The following is a 25,045-nucleotide window of genomic DNA, read 5'->3' as shown; positions in this document are numbered from 1 at the left end:
AAAATACTTCAAATTTCATTTGGATTTTTGATGTAGTTACAAAGAAGCTAAAATATCAAAAAAGATTAAACTATGAAACAAAAGAAACTTCACACTTATGAATACTGATTTGTGCAAGTTTTGAGAGCTGTAAATAATATTGTTAAGAATAATCAATCCACAGTACTAAATCCATACGTCCTACTCTCTGTGATGCCAGGTAACTATGGCTGATTCACAGTGTTACATTTAAAGTATGCATTCTTTTGCATCCCTCTGGAAAGGAAGTCCCAATTACTATTTACTTTTGAGTTGAAAGCCTCTGATACCATAGTAACTACCCAGAATTGATGAACTGTCCTACCTCAGGGATTAAAAACCTCCTACTCTGTTAAATGAGAGTCTAGCTAAAGATCTGTGAAATTTACAGCTGGATCAAGGAATTCTTTTTAAATTTGTGGATGGTTTGCTTATATATAGCTCTGAGTATAAACACTGCTTTTCAAACACTATTGCTGCACTAAATCACATTGCCTCTCATGGATATGTGGTATCCACTATAAAAATGGATCACTTTTGTAAACAAGTCACCATCTGGGATTCAGGTAAGCCAACAAAACAGGAGTTTGATGTCAGATAAAAAGAAAGCTACCTTGAGACTTAGAGAAAGCAAGAACCAGAGACAGTTATGTGGGTTCCTGGGAATGTCAGGATTCTGCAAGATTTGGATCCCCAATTTTTGACAAATAACTAAACCTCTGTATGAGGCTTTAAATGGACCATAAATAGAACTTGACTTGGACCGACACCAGAATGCCAAAATTCCTTGAAGAATTTAAATCAAAAACTCATGACAGGGCTGGGGTTGTGGCTCAATGGTGGAGTGCTTGCCTAGTATGTGTGAGGCACTGGGTTTGATCCTCAGCACCACATATACATTATAAAGGTCTATAAAAAGCTAATAAAAATAATTAAAAATCACCCCATGATAGCCCCTGTCATAGACCTGCCTGATTTACAAAATGAGTTCAGACTATATGTGCATGAGAAACAAAGTACAACACATAAAAGTTATCTTATAGAGATTGGGGAACATAAAGTGTCCAGTAGCATATTTGTTAAAAACAGCCTGACTACACAGAAAAAGAAGAATACTGGTCAACTACTGGGATGATGAGGAGATAGAAGGCCATCCTATCAGACAATCCAAATGTCAACCACTTATTGGGGCCCTAATACCACAGTTTGAATTGGACCAATGCAAACCCTTTTATACCAAGAAGGACAAAAAAATAGGCAAAGAATGAAGCTTTGATGTCTGAGATAGCACTGCCAAGTGGAGACAAATGCCCCTGGGCTCATCATCCTTTTAAAATATTGGTCTATCCCTTGGGAAAAATGAAATGTGCTCACAATGGGAGGGTGCCTTGGTGAATTTCATGAACCCAAATTTCTGAGGACCACAACTCCAACATACTCTTTAGCAAATTATTTGGCAGTGTGATTTCTGTGCCCCAAACCATTTGAGGAATAAAAAACAGTCTAGCATAAAAAAGATAGAATATGTAAAATTATAGCCATTTAATGATTAACAAATTTTACCCAAATGCCCTCTGCCATGGAAAACTTCAGATATTTGTGTATACTGGTAGATGGTATCTCTGGGTGAGTAAAGATTTATCCTACCAGAACAGAAAAGGTTTTAGAAATAACTAAAGTTGTCTTGAAAGAGCTGATTCTGAGGTAAGAGATACCCTCCTCAAAGCAAAGTGACAATAGACAATCTTTCATTCAAGAAATGAGCACAGTGTTTGATAATCAATGACAGTTAAATGCATCCTGGAGACTTCAATCTACAGGTGAACAGAAAAGGTAAAGCACACCTTAGAAAAGGTGGTGGCTAAATTATGCCGAGTAACCGACCTGCAATGGAGTAAGGTGTTGCCAGTTTCTGCTCAGTAAAGGTATCACATGACACAGGTTTAAACTGGACCCAGAAAGAAATGGTATATTGTACACCCTTTATGTTACCCTGGGGGTAAAAGGTGAAATGTGTTTATAACAAATGAAATTAGATTAAATTTGTATGTACAAAAAACAGTCAAATAATAATTGCTGTAAATGAGTGTGCTTCTTCCAGGTCACCACCAAGGTTGGAATCATTTCACCATTCTTACTCATAAAAGTACAAAACAGAAAAAATGGTAAGAGATGAAAACATTTATTTTAAGACTCTCTCCATCACCCAGTTTCAGTAGAAAGCATCTTGGAGATATCTGTCATCTCATTTTCAGTCGAAATTCAAGGTAGAATTGACAATAAGCAAATGTAATTGGTCCACTTCATGCTTTAAATATAACTTGCTGCTCTGCCATTGTTCCTTATTTTAAATCTGACATTTCCCCCTTTATCTTTTCCCTCTCCCCTTCTCATGTTGGGGAAGCAAGAATAGCCTTCTTCTTATCCTAGGTCAAGTTATCTGTCCTCTGGCTTACATACCACAGTTAAAGTAATTCAGACTTCAAGACTGTTTCCAAAAAATTATGAAATGTTTACATCTTGAGGTTACAAGTAAATTATCACATTATCACCCCTAACAGGGCACAACTGAATGTGGCCTTTGAATCACCTCTTTAAAAGCCCTCTGCTCTGTCTGATATGTGGATTCTAAACCACAACAAGGGAGGCAGGGAGAGGAAGAATAGAAGTTAATTGGATTACACAGAGGGGAATGAAGAGAAGCAAGAAGGGATGGAATAGAAAGACAGTAGAATGAACTGGACATAACTTTCTTATCCTTACATATGTATACATGACCAGAATAAATCCAACCATGTATAACCACAAAATAGGATCCTAATTAGAAGAAATTATACTACATGTATTTATAATAGGGTCAAAATACACTTTACTGTCATGTATATCTAAAAAGAACTAAAAAAACGTCCTTTGTTGTGATGAACAGTTAGAATTATAGCCTGTGAAACAGGATTTCCCTGTGTTTATCCTTTACTAGCAAAACAATAAAACTTCTTTTTTCATTTTCTTAATACCTGTCTTCATTAATGGATTGGAACTGGGGGAAAGGACTGATATTCCAGTATCTCTGTGACTGTTACAAGACTGTATAGACCCAATACTTCAGCATATTGCCACAGCCACTCCCTTTCTTAACAATACTCATAAAGCATAAGAAATAAAACCAAGAATCAGTAAGTAGAAAGGCATCAAATTACAAGCTTCTTTGCATCAAAGAGACAAGAATGTGATAATAGAGAATAGGAAATGGAAGTTCTTTGCCACCTGCTCTATGATAGGGAATTAATATCAAGAATATATGAAGATGGATTGGGGTTGTAGCTTAGTGGTAGAATGCTTGCTAGCATGTGTGAGGCATCGGGTTCAATCTTCAGTGCCACATAAAAATAAATAAATAAATAAATCAAATAAAGATATTGGGTCCATTTACAACTAAAAAACAAACAAAAAAATATTATAAAAGAATATATGAAGAACTTAAAAAACTTAACACCCCCAAAATTAATAAATCTGCAAAATAATTAAAGACACTTCTCAGAAGAGGAAATAAAAATAGCCAATAAGTATATGTAAAATGTTCAACATATCTAACAATCATGTATATGCAAATAAAAACTACCTTAAGATCTCATCTCACTCTATACGTAATGGCAATTATCAAGAACGCAAATAATAGTGTTAGCCAGGATGAGGGGAAAAAATACACCCATACATTTTTGGTGGTACTGCAAATTAGCGCAACCACTCTAGAAAGCAGTATGGTGATTCCTCAGAAAACATGGAATGCAACCACCATATGACCCAACTTTCCTACTTTTCAGTAGATACCCCTATGATATAAAATCAACATATCATTGGAATTCAGCCATATCCATGTTTATAGTAGAGGGGTTCACAGTATCCAAACTCTGAAACCAACATAGGTATCTGTTGATAGGTGAATGGATAAAGAAAAGGTATTAACCATAAGGAAGAGAGATATTATGTCATTTTCCAGTGAATTAATGGAACTGGAGTCCAACATTGTAAGTGAAATAAGCCAGACCTAAGAAGACAAAGGTCAATTATTTTCTCTGATAAGCAGAAGTAGACCAAAACAAGGAGGAAGAAAGTTAACGGTGGTAGTGGGTTAATTCTGATAAATGGAGTAGAGGAATAGAATTGAAAGGGAGAAAACAGGGAAGGAAAAAGAGAAGAATGGGAAAATATATTAGATCAAATTTTCCTATGTACACATATAAATATTCCACAGTGAATCTCACCTTTCTGTATATCTACAAGGCATTAATTATTAAAAAAAATATGTTGTGGTTTAGGTATGAGGTGTTCCACAAAAGTTCCTGTATGACACAATGCAAGAAAGTTTAGAGGTAAAGTAATTGGATTATTAGAGCTTTAACCAAATCAGTGTGTAGCAAAAAGAACATTTTTTTCCATAGTTGAGGATGAGTACAGGTGTTTTACTGAGTAAAAGTACATATTTTTATTTGTGTTATGAATATATGTTTGTACATATTAACATTTGTATTATGAATATACGTTTTTTGGTAAGGGTGTGCATTCCTTTATTTATATATGACTATGGTTATCTACATGGGTGGTAGTATGTTGTGTGATTATTGTATGTGTGAAGAAAACATATAATCTGTGGTTAGTTCTTGCATAAATTAAGATGTTTTCACATATTAATTCAGTAGTTAAATTAACAATATTTTAGTGCCTACATTTCTTCAGGCCCTGGTGGTATTGAGAAGACTAATATAGGTTTTTGGCCTTATAATATTTACACTCTTTTGAAGAGGAAGATTATTAGAGCAGTGTGCTGAATGTCATCAAGGGCAAACTTTTTGTTGTTCTGTGGAAACACAAGTAAGCATATCTAATCCATTTGGGAATGGTAGTGATTAGAAAAGGCTGCCTGAAAGGCTCAGTTTCTGGGTTAAATCTTAAAGTTTTAATAGCCAGTATATATTCAGTATTGTGTATTCATATATGTGCATAAGAATGTTATGTCAGATTTATTACACTGTATTTTCTCTTCATATCCACCTCCTTTGCTTTATTTTTCTTTGTCTAATTCACCAAACATCTATTTCACCTCTCCCCATCTTGTTATGTATCAGTATCCTTATGTCAGAATGAACGTTTGACCTTTATTTGTTTTTTGGATTTGCTTATTTCACTTTCCATGATTGTCTCTGTATCCATCCATTTACCAGAAAATGTTGTAAAGTCATTCTTCATGACTGAGTAATGTTCCATTGTATGTATGAACCACAATTTTGTTATCCATTTATATGTTCACAGGCATCTTGGTTGGTTCTATAGCTTAGCTACTGTGGATTGTGCTGCTATAACCATTAATGTAGTTGTGTAACTATAGTAAATTGATTCTAACTCCTTTGAATATATAGAGAAGTTGGATGACTGGGTGTCAAATGGTGGTTCCATTCTTAGTTTTATGAGAAATATCTTATTATTTTCCATAGTGCACCAATTGGCAGTCCCAATAACAACATATGATTGTACCCTTTTTCCTACCTCTTTGACAACATTTGTTTATTTATTGTGACTTCTTTCTTGATAATTGTCATTCTGAGTGGAGTGAGATGAAATGTCAGTGTCATTTTAATTTGCATTTCTCTAATTGCTAGAGATGTTGAACATTTTTCATATATTTTTTCGCCATTTGTAATTCTCCTCCTCAGGAGTGTCTGTTTAGTTTCTTTGTCTGTTTATATATTTATTTATTTATGGTGTTGAGCTTTTGGAGTTCTTTGTATATTCTGAAAATTAATGCCTTACATGAGGTGTGGGTGGCAAAGATTTTTTTCGAATTCTGTAGGATCTCTTTTCACACTCTGGATTCTTTCTTTTGCTGTGAAGTTTTTTTAGTTTGATACCAACCCACTTATTGATTTTTGAGATTAATTCTTATGCTTTAGAAGTCTTGTTGAGGGACTGGGTTATAGCTCAGTGGTAGAGCACTTGCCTAGAACATGTGAAACACTGTACTTGATCCTCAGCACCATATAAAATTAAATAAATAAAAAAGTTTTAGGAAAAAAAAAATCCTTGTTGAGGACGGTGATTCCTAAGCTTATTTGTTGGAGTGATGGGTCTACATTTTCCTCTTGTAGGTGCAGGGTTTCTGGTCTAATACCTGTGTCTACCAGAACATAATGAAATAAAATTAGAAATCAATGATAAGATAAAAATAGATGCTACTCTAGCACCTGGTGACTAAATAATAGACTTTTCATTGATGAATTGATAACAGAAGAAATCAGGGGTGAAATAAAAAAATAGGTTCAAATAAGAATAGTGATACATATTGCCATAGTAGTGTCTGTTTTATTCTGCTGCCTTTCCTATCCTCTACTATCCCCTCTCCCCTCCCCACCCCTCCCCTCTTCTCTCTCTACCCCATCTACTGTAATTCATTTCTCCCCCTTGTTTTTTTTTCCCTTTCACCTCACATCCTCTTATAAGTAATTTTGTATAACCCTGAGGGTCTCCTTCCATTTCCATGCAATTTCCCTTCTCTCTCCCTTTCCCTCCCACCTCTCATCCCTGTTTAATGTTAATCTTCTTCTCATGCTCTTCTTCCCTACTCTGTTCTTAGTTACTCTCCTTATATCAAAGAAGACATTTGGCATTTGTTTTTTAGGGATTGGCTAGCTTCACTTAGCATAATCTGCTCTAATACAATGGAAATAATCTAAGAAAGAGGAAAATTTATAATGTTAAAAGGGACAAGGGATAAGCATTGAGGGCAAGAGGAAGGTTCGAGGGCTGGTGTCCTGGCTCAGTGGTAGAGCACTTGCCTTGCATAGGTGAGGCACTGGTTCAATTCTCAGCACCACATAAAAATAAATGTCCATCAACAACTAAAAAAAAATAAAAATAAAAAAGAGGAAGGTTCAACTTGGGAGCATGAGTCAGATTTTAGTAGGAAAAAGAAAGGTGGGAGTTTGAAAATTTTCCCTTGAGTCTTCAGCAAAACAGGAGTCAAGATCATCACTGAAAGGAGATGGCTTTGGAGATTTGAGGACAAAGAAGGCAGGAAATAACTATTTATGCAAATGTGGCAGTGAGCAGACCAACAAAAAAGAAAGGTACCTGGGCACAGGCCCTTCTGATGTTAGGAAGTATGAACTCAGTGGGAAGCAGGTTTGCATGGTTGTGCATTTCCTTCAGCTCAGGTGCAAGGTGAAGGGCTGCGGAATTGGGCTTAATGGGCCCTGCGACTTAGCCAGGTGGGTATATGGGAAGGAGAGAGGGGAAGGAAGTTGCTCTGAGATCAGAAGAGACCATGAAGTATGAAATTTAACTTGTGTTGGTAGAGAAGTGTCAGGGGCTTGAAGGAAATTCTCCTTCAAAGAATAGCCTGACATTTACAAGAAACAGCCCCCTGGGAGACATCCTGCCTGGGAGACATCCTGCAGCCATCTATCTCCCTGAGACATCCTGCAGCTACCTATCTTCCTGAAACATCCTGCGGTTATCAGGATCATCAGACATGCTGCAGCTGGCAGTTTTACCACCCACATTCAGCAACTGCGGATAAGAGAGCTTCCCCATCCCCAGCATATAAATAGCCCTGTGTGAACAATAAAAATTTGCAGCTTGATCAGAAAAAAAAAAGAATAGTGATACAACATATCAAAATCTCTGGGTCACTACAAAGACAGTTCTAAGAGGAAAGTTTATAGCATTAAACTCATTCATTAAAAGAATAGAAAGACACCAAATAAATAATCTAGTATTACATCTGAAGTCACTAGGAAAAAAACCCTTATCTTTCAGTTTGTTATTTTTTTTTTTACAATTTAAATTTTATATTAGTGCCATAGCATACTGTATCAAATAGTTTAATGTAATTAAAACAAAATACCAGAAATGATGAATTATAATGACAAAAGGTTTATTTAGCTCACAGTTTTAGATTTTTCTGTGTTGAGAGCCACAACCAAGTCAAGATAGCGCCTGGCATTTTGCCAGTGGGAGTGATTTGTGAAATAATGCCAGTGAGCCATTAAGATGATGGAGATTCCTTAATGACTGACTGCTGTATCTACTTTATGGTAATTGAGTTAAGCTGTGTGTAATTATTAAGATGATGAGGATTCCTTAATGACTGACTGCTGTATCTACTTTATGTTAATTGAGTTAAGCTGTGTGTAATTATTAAGATGATGAGGATTCCTTAATGACTGATTGCTGTAACTGGATGATGCTAAATTGAAACAAGCTGTGTATTCAGTTATGTATATTTACCTCTGCTATCTCACAATAAAGCAGCTCCCACTGTATCAACCTTCACAAGTTGCTTGTCACCACCCGGTTACTTTGCACAGTCAGCCAGACTGTGGCATTTCTGTTCAAAATGGGAAACTCCATTGGTTTATCCTTTGGTTAGTATGGCAAATTATAGTGGGAATGCATGTAGAAGGAAACTGGCCACATCTTTAACCAGAGCCTTTCAAGGGCATTCTCTCAATTTCCTAAGGACTTTGTACTAGGTCCCAACTTCTAAAGGTCTTCAGCATTTTCCAATACTGTCGCTCTGGGAACAAAACTTTTTCATATGCACTTTTGGGGGATGCTCAAATTGCAATTAAGCCATAGCACATATAATCTTAATATTTGTATTATCATAGTACAATACAGTCTATAAAGAAATTGAAATATACCAGTATGCATGCTAATTATTTAAATGGTAGTTGCAATTTGAAGACAACTGTTTTGTGGAATTGCAAATAGTTTAGTAAGTTTGGAGCAGAGCATGAATATGTAAAGAGGTGGCAGGTGATAGTTAAATATGAGAAAGCCATTAATCACTATGTCCTTTATGGCCTTGGCTTTATACTAAAATTTGCCTTTACAGTAAAAAAAATCTGCAAAATAAAGAAAAAATTCATTAGAAGACGGATAATGCAGTGAATTATTAACTGACAAACATTTGAGAAAGAACATGAAAGACATAAAAAATGAGGGATAATAGGAACATATCTCAACATCATAAAGGCTATCTATGCTAAGCCTCAGGCAAAAATCATCTAAATGGAGAAAAATTGAAGGCATTCCATCTAAAATGTGGAACAAGATAGGGATGCCATACTTCAACACTTCTATTTAACATAGTTTTTAAAACACTGGCCAGAGCAATAAGACACATGAAAGAAATTAAAGGAAATAAAATCAATAAAACTAAAAAAAGAAGATATGCATATGGCAAATAAGCACTAGTTGTACTACATTATTTGTCACTGGAGAAATAGAAATTCAACTCACTTTACTATATATCAGCCACAGTAGCTAAAATACAAAAAAAAAATATTGCCAGTTGATAAGAACATAAAATAGTTTTTTTTGTTAGCTTTTTGCACAAAAATGAAAGAAATTAAAGGGATATACATAGGAAAAGAATAACTCAAATTGTCACCATTTGCTGGTGATATGTTTCTATACGTAGAAGTCCCTACAGTTTACTACCAGAAAACTTCTAGAATTACTAAATGAATTTAGCAAAGTAGCAGGATTAAAAAATCAATACCCATAAATCAAAGACATTTCTATATATCAGGGACAAATCCTCAGAAAGGGAAAAGAGGAAAACTACTCCATTTACAATAGCCTCCCCCAAAATAAATAAATAAATAAAATATCTGGGAATCAACTTAATGAAAGAAGTGAAAGATCTATATAATTAAAATTAAAGAACCCTAAAGGAAAAAGTCAAAGAAGTCCTTAGAAGATGGAAACATCTATCTTGCTCTTGGATAGGCAGAATTAATATTATCAAAATGACCATACTTCCAAAAGCACTATACAGTCAAAATCCCAATGACATTCCTCATAGAAATAGAAAAAGCAGTCATGAAATTCATCTGGAAAGATAAGGTACCCAGAATAGCTAAAGCAGTCCTTAGCAGGAAGAGTGAAGCAGGTGACATCAATATACCAGTCCTTAAACTATACTACAGAGAAATAGTAACAAAAACAGCATGGTATTGGCATCAAAACATATTAGTAGACCAAAGGTACAGAATAGAGGACTCAGAGACTAACCCACAAAATTACAATTATCTCATATTAGAAAAAGGTGCCAAAAGCATGCATTGGAGAAAAGATATCCTCTTCAACAAATGGTGCTGGGAAAAGTGGAAATCCATATGCAACAAAATGAAATTAGACCCCTATCTCTCACCATTCTCAAAATGAAACTCAAAATGGATCAAGGACTTAGGAATAAAACCAGAGATCCTGCATCTAATAGAAGAAAAAGTAGGCCCTAATCTCCAACATGTGGGATTAGGGCCCAACTTCTAATAAGACTCCTTTGGTGCAAGAATTAAAATGAAGAAACAATAAATGGGATAGAATCAAACTGAAAAGGTTTTTTTTATTTTTTATCAGAAAAAGAAACAGACTTGAGGTAAACAGAGAGCCTATATCTTGGGAACAAATATTTACCCCTCAAACATCAGATAGAAAACTATTCTCTGGGGTATATAAAGAACTCAAAAACTAAGCACCAAGAAAATAAATAACCCAATAAATAAATGGGCCAAGGGCCTGAACAGACACTTCTCAGAAGATGATATACAATTAAAATATATGAAAAAATGTTCATCATCACTAGCAATTAGAGAAATGCAAATCAAAATCACTCTGAGATTTCATCTCACTCTAGTCAGAATGGCAGCTATTGTGAAAACAAACAACAGTAAGTGTTGGCAAGGATGTAGGGAAAAAGGTGCATTCATACACTGCTGGTGGGACTGCAAATTGGTGAAGTCAATATGGAAAACAGTATGGAGATTTCTTGGAAAATTTGGAACAGAACCACCATTTGACCCAGCTATCCCTCTCCTGGGTCTATACCCAAAGGACTTAAAAATAGCATACTACATGGACACAGCCACATCAATGTTTACAGCAGCACGATTCACAATAGCTAAATTGTGGAACCAGCCTAGATGCCCTTCAGTATATGAATGGATTTTAAAAATGTTATATATATATATATATATATATATATATATATATATATATATGTATATATAAAATCTTGGCATTTGCAGATAAATGGATAGTGTTGGAGAAGATAATGCTAAGTGAAGTTAGCCAATCCCCAAAAAGCAAATGTCAAATGTTTTCTCTGATATAAGGAGGCTGATATATAGTGTAATAGGGAGAGGGAGCATGGGAGGAATAGACGAACTCTAGATAGTACAGAGGGTTTGGAGGGGAAGGGAGGGGGCATGGGGTTAGAATAATGGTGGAATGTGATGATCATTATTATCCAAAGTACATGTATGAAGAAATGAATTGGTGTGAATATACTTTGTATACAACCAGAGGTATGAAAAATTGTGCTGTATATGTGTAATAAGAATTGTAATGCATTTCGATGTCATATATACATAAAAATTTAAATAAATAAACAAATAAAAAGAAAGAAGAAAATCTTACACACAAAAAGATATACAAACAATCTATAATCATTTTAAAATGATTATCCATCATTATCTCTCTAAATCAAATAAATATAAATTTGAATAATATGAAAAAATACTTATACTTATGAAGTTGGTATAGACCACAATACTCAGTTTCATGAGGATTTGTTAAAGGACAAATATATGTCATATAAATAGATACCTTACTTGCCTGAAAAAAATAAAAATTAAGCATAGTGAATTGTTTTGAAACAGAACATATTGAAAGGAACATAAGACCAGTAAGTAAGCCAGTACAAAATTTAGCTAATAGTTCTGGAAGTGTGAGTAAAAAAAACATGTGGCAGATATACTAGACTTAAGGTATATAATGATAAATGAGATTTAGTAAGGAATCAAAGATTAGTCCCATGTCTCACCTTTGATTGTTAATGGATGATGAGTTTACATAAATCCACCTTAAGTTTGATGGGAAGATTTCTCTCTCTCTCTCTCTCTCTCTCTCTCTCTCTCTCTCTCTCTCTCTCTCTCACACACACACACACACACATACACACATGCAGTCTCATATAGAATTTTTTTTTCTTTTGAGACAAAATGAATTTCTCTTACACATTTTACTTATTCTCAAGACTGTGCATATTTCTTTTCTTTGCCCACTACAAGTGAATATGTACCAGAAAGTCATCATCAGGAGCTTTACATGTATATCTCATTTAATTTTCTTAACACCATAAGTTAACAGTTATCCTACTTTACAGATAAAGAAACACATTCAGAGATATTATGTCATTTGTACAAAGTCAGAAACATGTGAGGCGAGCCTAAGGTTTAAATCCAGTTCTTTGTATTCAGTCCCCAATCAGTGAACATTCTTCATACCAGAGACTCATATATTGGTCATTTATAATTTAGATAATGTAACAGAAGTCAGGCCAAGGATAGACTTCCATTTTGACAAAGATTCTTTCTGGTAAATATGGTTCACCCATGGGGCTGTGGTTGTGGCTAAGCAGTAGAGTGCTCATGTAGCATGTGTGAGGCACTAGGTTCGATCCTCAGAACCACGTAAAAACAAATAAATGAATAAATAAAATAAAGGTATTAAAAATAGTTCACTCACCAATGATTTTGCTTGAGATTATAATGGTGTCTAGATTATGATAACCTACTTTAAATGCTATGCTCACTGGATCTGCCAGATGTGCCTATCTTGATTAACCTGTATTCTACCAGGTGCTTCCAATTAGCTGGAAATTTTGTGATGACACCTTGATTATTCACCTGACTTTTGTAGATGAAAATATTGCACCAACCCAAGGCCCTAAATATCAAGATCAAGTCAACATTCATTCTTTCATAAGTTCTTAACTTTAACTTACAAAGTAGTGTCAACTGCATGCTAAGTACTATGTTGAGTTTTGACAATACAACAAATGTTTTTAATGCCCTTATTCTTCAAGGAGTTCATTTCTAGATAGTAAGTAGCTATAAAAATATTTATGTTTAAATAGAGAAGTATTATAATATTGTTGATCTGTAGTGTGTAGGGTAATTAAAGAGTGCCATTAAAGGCATTTGGGAGCTCGGGAAAAAGTTGAAGTATTTGTCCTTAACCAAATAAGAAGAGGAAAGAGGACTTTCAGTTCCAGTTGGCTGTAGCATAGACTTGAGGGATGAAGAGTACAGTTTTGCATACATCAATCGTGAAACCTCTGAATGCCAAAGTAGATGTGGCTTTAACCTGTGGACAATGTATAATTATTTCAGAGTCATTGGCAAGGGAGGAACATGGTCCAATTTGTATATTAAAAATATGGACTCATAAATAAAGGCAGGGTGATCAACTAGAGTATTTATAGAAGTTCATGTAAACATCAATAATATCAGAATGAGGCTGAGTTGGAAGGGAAAGGTATTGTGTGGGTTTGGTTATTGTTCATGATGATGTGAGTAAAAGAAGAAGCTGAGAGGATTCTCAGATTTTTGCATGACTCACTGGGTACATGAAAATGCCACTTGTGAACTTGGAGGAACAGCAAGTTTGGTGAGAAAATGATAACTTTTGAACATGTTTAGTTTGATGAATTGGTGAGACATTCACATGGAGATGTCAAATAGACATTGAATTTCAAGTGTCTGGAGTTTAGAAGAGTGATATGGGCTGGAGATTTAATGTTAAATAGTACTACCTGACAATGGGCTTATAAGGATTAGGTAACATGCATGTGGATAAAATGTATATGCTTTCAAGTTAACTTTTTCTGATCATACTATTTTATATAAAAATGTAAACTTCTAACATTTTTTCAGAGATAGAGCTGAAATAAATCTTAGCTACTACTTATAAAATTTGCTATGAGTTGTACTGTGTTGTGATTTATTTTTTGGTTTTTATCATAACTATTTCATGTCAAAGTAGTTATGCCCTTTTTTACATGAACAAATTGAATTTGAGATTAGTATAAATTGGACAAGGCAATACAGTAGCAGAACTGGAGAGCTTCAAAGCCATTATTCTTTCCTTCATCTCATTTTCCAGGTTGGATTTATGCCAACACTAACCACAGGTTGCAGTCATACAGTAAGCTGCTGAAAATGGTCATCTCCACTCCCATCTCTGGCCAGGAGCCCAGCAGGTGATGACAAATAAGCTCCTGTGGAATTGTGGGTAGACACTGGATTTGTAAGCCAAAGGAATCCTTTTTTAGCTCTTTGCTTAGTCTTTTCTCCTGCTTTCCCAGGGTGTACGAAACCCTCCAGTGCTAGGACCCAGCGGAATCCAGGCCTCTATGGCACCTCCATTCAGTGCCCGCACCCAGCTGCTTCTCTTGTGAGCAGTACGTTTTCTCATAGGCCTAATAGGCCAAGCGGCTCCAGCATTTGGGGGCCCAAAACTTGGCTCAAGAACCACCGGTCCAGTGAAAGAACCCTTGCTTCTGCTTTCTGCAATACAGCTGGCTAAGCTGATTAGACAGAGGAAGGTGAGAGCACAAAGGGAGTAGATTTAGAAGTGCAGGGGACATATTTTAGTCTCAGACTCCTGGAAGTTTAGTGGTGGTAGTGGTTGTGGTACATGTCTGAGTTGGGGAAATCAATTTCCTTTCCACCCTCTACTATGAGACATGGGAGAGGCTTTCGAATGGGGATTAAAAGGAAACTTCTGGTAGTCATAGTGTGCATGTTTATACATTTGCTGTAAGCACTGGTTGGATTATTTCTGCATCCTTCAGTCATTATGTCCATTTTTCCTGTTTGTGCAAAATAATTGTGCAGAAGAAAAACCAGGAGTGGTTTTTGAAACTGATTCTCAGCAATGGGGTTTCTCTCCCTCTTCCTTTCCCTCTTCCTCCTCAGATCTACCTGTCCTAGAGACTTTTGCTTTCTGTCCAGGGTGTTTTTTTTAAATTTAGAAGAACAGTAGTACTTGATCTAAAATAGTGATTACTGTGGATACCAGTAATAATTAAACATATTTTATCTAACTGATGCGGTTCTACAGGTAATATCCATGTAAAATAATTGGAGTAAAATGATTTATACAAATGCATGAAAATTTATAAATTATTTATTTAAAATTATTAATTTTAATTTTAAGCAGCTTAAGCAATCATTTTTCTCTACAGTTGTTCTGGCAGGGCTAGTAATCTCCTTGTCATATGATTGGTGGATTCCCTAGAGATGCTGGGCTATTTCCTAGTATTGTTTTTCATTTTTTATCTTTATCTCTCTATTGTTTCATTTAACTCCTGGTTACCTTTAAACAACATATTTTTCTTATTCCTCAATTCACTCCCCAATATCCACTAATCATGCATGGTTTTGCTAATAGGCAGATAGTGGGATGTAGTATAAAGAAAGTAGATTAAAATGTTGGTGTGTATATTCATAGCTTTATGACCCTGTGCAAGGGTTGCCAGGACAATTGCAGATAATGCAAGTCAAGTCTCTGGCACACAATAAGTTATGTAGCATAGAAATTACAAGAATGAACACTGGAGCTGGATTACTGGGGTTAAGAAATCCTAACTATCTTGCTATCTGGATGTGTGATCTTGGAAAAATCCTTTAAACTTTTGTGTCTCTAAATATCCTGTAAGAAAAATGGACTAGATAATGGAATCTACTGTATGGAGTTGTGAAGATTAAACGAGTTCCTACACATGAAACTTTTAAAACACTTCCTGGCATAATGGTCCTGGCTAAAATTACTACCATCAAGTTTTTGATAGCTGTTATTTATATGTTCATGCTTGCCCATGATAAGAGCTTATCTAGATATATTTTATATAAAAGTGTTCTGAAGAGAAGTGAAGTAGATATAAAATCTTATTTGTATGAGTTTTCCTTCAGTCCCAGCAAGGTTGTGTCTCTAGTGATGTTGATATATACACCATTAGACCTTAACTTTTGTTATATATATTTTAAAACTTTCTTCCTTTATATAGAGAAATGGTTGGGGGGTGAGAGGGATTGGCCATCCTGTGACATGTGACAATGTATGGAAACATTTTGGATTTCACAATTGAATGAGTATCAGGGATGCTGCTAAACACACTCCAATGAACAGGACAGCCCTCTCCATAGTAGAGTTATTTGGCTCAATCTTTCAATAGTGGCAAAATTGAGAAATTCTACTCAAGCATTATTTGAGCAAACTGGTTTCTTTCCAGTCTTACTTGATAAGGCCTGAGAGAAAGGCATTACAAAATAAATTGGTAACTTGACCTATTTTTTATGTAAGACTGGGTTGATACCAGTTAAATTTTTGGTCAAATCTAGGACTCTAGTTGTCATAATAACCGTTACCATTTATAGAGTACCTATTGCATACTAGTAACTTTGTGAATTTTATCTCCAATTTGCATATTAAATACCAAAAAAAATATTTAAGATCAAGATGGAGGAGGAATTGATGCTGATACCTAACTCCAATAGAGTGTATATACTGACTCATATTCTGTCACCCACATGCATTTGAATTCTAGCTAACTTTTGGTGCCTGAATACATGGATGAGTAAATTTTATACTCCAGATGCAAGAAAATTCTAAACTGCTGATATATTCATTTTGCCTTAAGATCATTTACAGCAAAATCAAGTATTTTCCGTTTTCCTTTGACTGTGCTATCAGAATGGCACCTGTATTTTTTCGTATTTATCTATTACAGGATTAACAAGACCATTTAGTCTGTTTTCCTTATCCCTCAAAAGGTCAAAGTATTGCCTTTTGTATTTCTCTTAAATATCAGTAATTGAGTGACAGTTTCCTTAAATGTAAAATGGGATAATATAATTGTACCTATTTCATAAAGTTATTGGGATACTTGAATGAGATAACAGCTCTAAAATACTCAGCACATTCTCAGTGAATGTTAACTTTAATATTATAGATTGTAGTCTTATCTTTCTGTAGAAAATAGGAATACAATCATGAATACTAGCACATACTGGGGAATTTTGGTTGGGTATCTTGGTTCCTGCTACTTACTCTTAGTTTACTCAAACATTCTCTCATGATCTACAGTTACACAAATACCTACAAGTACACACATATATACATACATATTCTTATAATGTAATTTTGATGCAGTGAACCCCATAAATTCTGTAGTTTACAAGTTTACAGAAAACTCTGCAAAATGAAAAAAAATAACTATGATATATTTATTATTTCTTTTTGAAATTTTATTTATTTTCTTCATAACCAAACACTATAAAATATGTAGTTAGGGGTCAGGGACAGTAAGTAAGTAGATCTTAATTCTCCTAATGAGGAGATAAGAACATGTACTGATGACATGATCTATTTATAGGATTGTTGTGAGAATTGAATGAATTCGTGTATCTAAAGCTTTTAAAATAATGCCTGACATAATAGCACTATATAAGCATTAATTGTATTATTTTTATTATTATTAGGTGAGATATCAATATATTCATGCTTGCTCATGATAGAAGATTATATGCTGTATATAATTTATCAGGATATATAAAAATGTTCTGAAGAGGAGAAGTGAAGAACATACAAAATCTTATTTGTCCTAGCTCTCCCTTAGTCCCTGCCTTCTTAATACATAGAAATGTTCTCCAGAAAACAACTAAATTTTATTAAGCAGCTACCATATGCCACTTGAGACAATGGTTAACTTAGACTTTTGTAAACTGAATCCTCATAACCACATTTTGAGGTTGGTACCATTATCATCATCTTATAGATGAGAAGAGAAGGTTTAAAACTGTCCAATAACTTGTCATATAGTTATGAAGTGATAGAGACAGGTCAATCTGATTGCATATTTTCGTGGCTCTTTTTGAAAGAGTAATGCTTCCTGATCACCAGCTCTCTGATTGAACTATCAGTTCCTTCTAATTCAGCTTCTATTGTCTTTATGTTCGCCTTTCATTCCCTATATGAGCACTCTTTCACCACTCAGAATTCAGGCTACCTCTATTTCATCTGAAATTCTATAGCTTCAGTTGACTTCCAAGACTGAGCCTTAAAAAAAAAAAAAAGAATATCAAATTACTATGTTCACTTCTAGCCATAGCCTGGGCATTATTCCTGCATATTTGGAAATTTGTTTTTGTTAGTGATTTCACAGTTGACTGATCACCTAATGACATATATGATGATATCCTCATATGTTGTCAAAGTGAATGTTCATAAAGGCAAATCTAGATCTCAATTTAGTGTGGTACATTATGTCTACAACAAATAATAAATAAGGCAGCACATTATGTATAGGATATGGAATGAGTTTCCACTTGTATTTTGAATGAAAAAAATAATTTCTAATATATTGTTACTTTTTTGAAAAAATCTTTGGTCCATCTCTATTTAGTATCTGTCTTTCATAGATATACCTATGTCTCTGAAAAGATGCAAAAAGACTGATAACATTAGTTGTTAAAGAGAGTGTCAGGATTCAGAAGTATAAGGGAACTTTTCCATTGTATAGTTTAAAATTTTATTTATAAGCAGTACATAACAATTGTACACATTTGATGTGCATAGTGTGAGGGCAGAGAGGACTGGGAAGAATTTAGCAATAGGTACAAAGGTTAGGATGAAGTATTGCTGGTGTTCAATTAATTAGAGTAAATATAATGAATAATATATCCTATGAACTTTTATTTTTAGATTGTTGGACCATTGTGCTCATGCTACCAACTTATATTATATATAATTAGTAACCAATGAGGAAAATTTGAAAATTAGTTTTCACTTTTTATGTAACTAATAAAAATATCAGTGATCTCTCCTTTAGTCTGGGCATACAAGGGGATATGATGAACCTATTAGTAAGCATGAAGCAGATCTAAAGGAGCTGATATATAAATAGTTCTTGAAATATAGCAACTGGCAAAAAAAATAAGGGATAGAACAATTAGTACACTATAATTAATCTTGTGGAGGGAGGAGAAAAAAAGCTACAGAGAAAGGAAGGAAATAAGGAAGGAAAAGAGAAAGAAGAGAGAAATATGTTTTTACTTTTCATTTGTATTTTAGGGAATGAATTTTCTAATCACGCACACCATCTTCATTTCTCTATGGCAGCATGGTTTATTGAATCAAGCAAACATATATATCCTGGCTCAGCCATGTGATCTCTGTGAACATCACATGGCTCTGTGAAGATCTCTGTTCACTTAACCTACTCATGTTAAAACATTGAAGTAACTAGGAAAATAAGGAACTTACCTTAACATGATAAGGAATATGAGAAACCCAAAGACAACATCATAACCAAGGGAAAAACGCATTTCTTCAAAAATCAGGAATAAGATAAGGATGTCTACTCTCACCACTCTATTCAATATAGTACTTGAAGCACTTAAGTTCATTGAGCTTCAGTGGCTTTAGCTATAAAATGGGGATAATATGACATGTGTTACTAGGGGGATTTAATTATATAATAAATGTAAAGTTCTTGGCACTTAAAGTATTTAAATGACAATTATTGTTGTGTTCTATCCTTTAATATATGCTTGGTTTATTGATTTTTTTTTCTTCTTGCTATGGACTCAATTAGGGCAGTTGTTGAAACTTTTTTTCCCACATCTTCTCCAGCATTTATTATGATTTGTATTCTTTTTTAAAATTTTATTTGTTCTTTTTAGATATACATGAAAATAGGGTATATTTTGACTTATTTATACATACATAGAATATATCTTATTCTAATTAGGATCAAGTCTTGTGGTTGTACATGATGTAGAGATTTATTGTGGTGGATTCATACGTGTACAAAGGAAAGTTATGTCAGATTAATTCCACTGTCTTTTCTATTATCTTTTCTATTACTATACCCTCTCCCCTTCCCTTTATTTACATTTGTCTAATCCACCAAATTTCTATTCTTTCTCTTCCCCTTTTTGTTTATTAGCATCCATGTATAAGAAAGAACATTTGACTTTTTAAAGCAGGGGGATTGGCTTATTTCACTTAGCATGATAACCTTTGGATCCATTCATTTACTGGCACATATTGTAAAGTCATTCTTTTTTATAACTGAGTACTATTTCATTGTGTATATGTACCAGAATTTCTTTATCCATTCATCTGTTGACGGGCATCTAGTTTGGTTCCATAGGTTAGCTATTGTGGATTGTGCTGCTATAAACCTGTCTAACTGTCAATCACCTCTCTGATCAGCTTCATTTCCAGATTGTGAAGGATTTGAGATTTTTGGCCTACTTCCACTTTGCCATCTTCATTCTAAATGTTTTCTCCATAAAGAAATGATAAATGTTTGGCGCTGGGGTTGTGGCTCAGTAATAGATGACTTTCCTAGCATGTGGGAGGCCCTGGGTTCGATACTCAGCACCACATATAAATAAATAAATAGATATTGTGTCCAACTACAACTAAAAATAAACTATTAAAAATGATAAATATTTGAGAACATAGATCTGTTTAATATTATTTAAATATTATACAATATATACATGTCACTGAACACCAAATTGTACCCCATAAGTATGTATGTGTCTATTAATAATAAACAATTTATACTAACATGAAAATATAAATGGGGTTGGAAGTACAGCAGGAGAATATTTTTTTTAGATATATTAAACATTATGATAAAATACACCAGGCAGAGATCATTTCTTTTTTTGTTTGTTTGTTTTTTGAGATGTAATCTTTCAGGTGTAGTTTCCAACCAGGGTCAGTTTCCCATGGCTGGAGAAGCCCAGGAGCTTTTTCAGTGCAGTGTTCCAGTGTGCCGCTATGCCGAAGATCTGATCCCTATGCTGAGAGTCATGGCAGGACCTGGGATTAAAAGGTATGTTCACATATTTCCTGTGTCCTATTCTGACATTCTTTCTTCCTTTGCTTATTAGTGACATGGAGGTACACTCCCAGTCCTCCAACAAAGAATTATCATATTTTAAATGAGAGAGGTTTTATATAAGTGGATAACATGTTCCACACATTGGGAAGGTACTATGTAGAATATTTTAATGATAAAATACAAGCAAAGATTTTATTCTGGGATAGAGACAGTGAATCATTTGTTCACTTGGCAATTTAAATTTAAATTTAAATTTAAATTGGTGTTTTCTGGTTCTGCCATCTATCAGCACACTCATATTTTCCCGCATCACTGGACCATCACTTCTGCCTAGAAATGTTTCCATAGACAGCTCTTAATCACATTTCTCTATTGCAGTGACTTAAATGTATATTAATTTCAAGCCTGCATGTGATGTTCTTATCCCATTATATTCAAATAAATAATCCCATATCTTATCTCACTAAAAAATGCCTGCAGTGTGGAATTTGTTTCAGTTTCTTACCATCACAATTTCCTAGGTCTCCAGTCATTCATTCCTTGTTTCTTCTCTTAAAATTGTAAAAATGTCTTTCCTTTTTGTTTTGTTATATAAGTACCTTCACTTATGTTCTGAATTTCATGTGTTCTTACTCTTAGATCTCTGCCCAATTACTACCTCACTTTACTAACTTCAGCCTCTGTCACATACACACACATAATATATATATATATATATATATATATATATATATATATATATATATATATATATATATATATATACGCATATATACATAGTAACACAGTTGCTAAAGACTGATTCCCTTTCTCACTCCTTCCTCATTATCACTGACAACTGTATCTCATCTTAAAAACAAATTAAACTTTCTCAGTCTCACATACTGCTTGCTACTACCCTATGTTATATTTTGCCTTTGTGGACAAATTTATTATATTAATCATTTATATTCATTAAATCTAAAACCTCACATTGCCCAATTATTTCTCAATACACTACATAATCATTTCAACACTGAAATTAGTCTTCAAATCCAAAGTTTCAGTTTTTTTCCTTTCTGATAAATACACTATCAACTTAATACTTACCATACATCATCTCATTATAACTGTTGACACTATTAATTACTGTCTCCATCTTGCAATAATCTGTATCTTTGGATTTCATGATTCCCACTCTTCTGATATAGCTCATTTATCTATGGTTTTCCCTTTCCATCTCCCTTGCTGGCTTTTTTCCTTCTGCTAATCTCATATACTCTAGATATTCACAGCTTATTTCTCTCTACTTACTTTCCCAGGATGACTCCATCTACACCTGTAACTTCACCAATTTCCCATATGTGGATGACTCCCAAATGCACATGTCTAGCTCAGTTTTCTCACCTATTATTTATGACTGTATTCACTGGTATAATAGTCATTTCAGATAGCTGAAACTCAATATGCCTAAAACTAATCTCATTCTTGTAAGTTTTAAGAAACTAATCTGCTACATATATTATTATAAAATTTCAGTGACTGGATTACAATAAAAGTAGTTGCTAAAGACTGATTCCCTATTTCACTCCTTACATCTAAGTAGTTCCATACTATTAAAACTACCTTCCAATTGTATTTATATGAGAATAGAATGCATTATAATTCTTATTACTTATATAGAGCCCAATTTTTCATACCTATGTTTGTATACATAGTATATCCACACCAATTTGTGTCTTCATACATGAAATTTGGATATTAATGATCATCACATTCCACCATCATTAATTACCCTATGCCCCCTCCCTTCCCCTCCAACCCCTCTGCCCCATCTAGAGTTTGTCTATTCCTCCCATGCTCCCACTCCCTATCCCAATATGAATTAGCCTCCTTATATCAAAGAAAACATTCAGCATTTGTTTTTTTGGGACTAATTGTTTATTACACCTTGACACTTCTCCCCATCACCATGGTTGCAGTTATAGTTTAGGTACAGCCATTTCTCAACTGGACTACTGCAGCAAGCTTTTTATCTGTCACTCCAACTCTAGTCTTGACACATTATAAACTGAAATAATAGTCTTAAATGTAAATCTGATTTCTGAAGGCATGCACTGCTTCTGTCACACAATTAAAAATTTTTATGGATGCAATATCTTTATTTTATTTATTTTTATGTGGTTCTGAGGATCAAATTCAGTGCCTCACATGTGTGAGACAAGCACTCTATCAGTGAGCTAAAGCCCCAGCCCTCTGTCACAAAATTTTAAGGGGAACTTTTTCATTATAACTGAAGTTCAGTTGTTAAGATTAAACTAAAAAGTATAACTATAATAAGCACATATAAATAATATATTGACATTAGTTTCTTTTTAATTATACACAAGTTAAAACTGGATGCAAAAGTACATTTACAGCACTTGAAATTTTACTGCATGGAACATGATGGAGGCTCACTTTTAATCTCCAAGGTAGACCAAGATCTTATTCTTGCTCAGAGAAAGGTAAGTTTTAAACAGTATTTTATTATTTGTCAATGGATTTTATTTTATTTATTTTTATGTGGTGCTGAGCATTGATCTCAGTGCCTCACACATGCTAGCAAGTGCTCTACCATTGAACCACAATCTCATCCTGAGAAAGGTAATTTTTAATAGATTCATTTAATAGAATTTATATTCAATAAAAAGACAACATTATAACATCATGAGTTAATTGTGTTGAATATTTCTCTGTCAACATATAGAATTAATATGATCAGAGTAGTTCTAAGTAATTTGCGGTGTGATTTTTATGTTTATTTTAGATATTTGTTTTTAATACCAAAGAAAGTTATTTTGAAAGTAAAGTAAGATAAAGCAATGAACGAAATTGCTTAGAGATAATCATCATTATTTGTTTAATATGTTTCTAATCAGTGGTTCTTGTATATCTATGTATAGGTGTAAATTTTACATGATTATAATAGCATTGTACATTTATAATTTTATTCTGATTTTAGTTTTTCAAAAAATACTTTCATAATCAGATGAAATAATGGAACAAATTTGTCTTTCTAAAAGTAAAACTTACTCCAAATAATAGTATGAAGGGGAAGAGTTCTCTCAAAATTTAAAAACACTTAAACAAACAACAGTAAAATAACATATGTCATCATTTTAAAATAATACCTATCATTATTTCAAAACAATGCAATTTTGTATTTCAATCCTCAAGAGAATCCATGCAATAATACAGTAATAGTTAGCCAAAAATCCAAATATCTACAAATTAGAAACATCTCAATCTACTTGTAAATAATCAGTAAAATCTGATTTTGCCATACTTATGCATTAGCTGAAATATATATGAAGGCTAAATTAAGAAAATTATAAGTTTGAGTACTACAAAAATAGCCTTATATTTATGCTTTGTTCATTTTTTGATTCTATAAAAATACATGAGACTGAGTAATTTATAAAGAATAGAAATTTCTCACAATATTGGAATTGAGGAAATCCAAGAGCAAGGCACAGGTTAGTTTTATGTGTATTAAGGACCCTCTTTCTGTGCCCTTCAGAGGGGTTAAATGCTGTACTTTCCCATAAGAAAAAAGCAGAAGAGCAAGATAACTAAATTTTAGAAAACCTCTTTTTATTTTTTTTTTTTTTTGCTTTTATTAGTGCATTATAGTCATGCAACATAATACTTGGGTTCATTTTGACAAAATCATATATGCATGGAATTAAATTTACAACATTTCAGTCAGTGAAATGGTGGCATTTCAATGACCCACCATTACTTCCCCTTCTCTCTCATTCCATTTGCCTTCCTCTACTCTAATTATCCACCTTATACTCATTTACATATTTTAATTGTTGTTTTTTATAGATATACCTAAAGGTGGAATTCACTGCACTTTATTTATACATGCACTTGGTATATTTTTGTAAAATTCATTCTACATTTTCTATTCTTCCTCCCTCCCCCATCAATCTCCTTCTTGAACTCCAGTGATATTCCCTCTGTTTTTATATATGAGCCCTCCTTTGTCCACCTTATGTGCTCAAGCTTTTGCATATAAAAAATATTTGACCCTTGATTTTCTGAGTCTTGCTTATTTTACTTAGAAAGATGTTCTCCAGTTCCATATATTTATCAGAAATCCCCATTTTAAAGACTTAACTACCAGTAATGAGGGTGCAGATCTAATGGCCTACTCACCTCTTACAAGTCCCATGTCTTAAGTCTGGCACACTGTCAACACCTGAATTTTTCAGGTGACATATTCAAATC

General features: G+C 33.9%; 1 pseudogene; it reads left to right on the top strand.

Moving 5' to 3' along the window:
- The first annotated feature begins 544 nt into the window (after positions 1-544).
- LOC124098076 (fatty-acid amide hydrolase 2-like) overlaps positions 545-25,045 on the top strand; it is a 47,486-nt pseudogene continuing 22,985 nt past the window's right edge.

The sequence above is a fragment of the Marmota monax genome, unplaced genomic scaffold (genome assembly GCF_021218885.2).
Source record: "Marmota monax isolate L192 unplaced genomic scaffold, Marmota_monax_Labrador192_F-V1.1 WCK01_AAM20220418_F8-fsc00374, whole genome shotgun sequence".
NCBI lineage: Eukaryota > Metazoa > Chordata > Mammalia > Rodentia > Sciuridae > Marmota > Marmota monax.
Note: the sequence above shows the minus strand (reverse complement) of the source record. Positions and strands in the feature narration are given on the sequence as shown.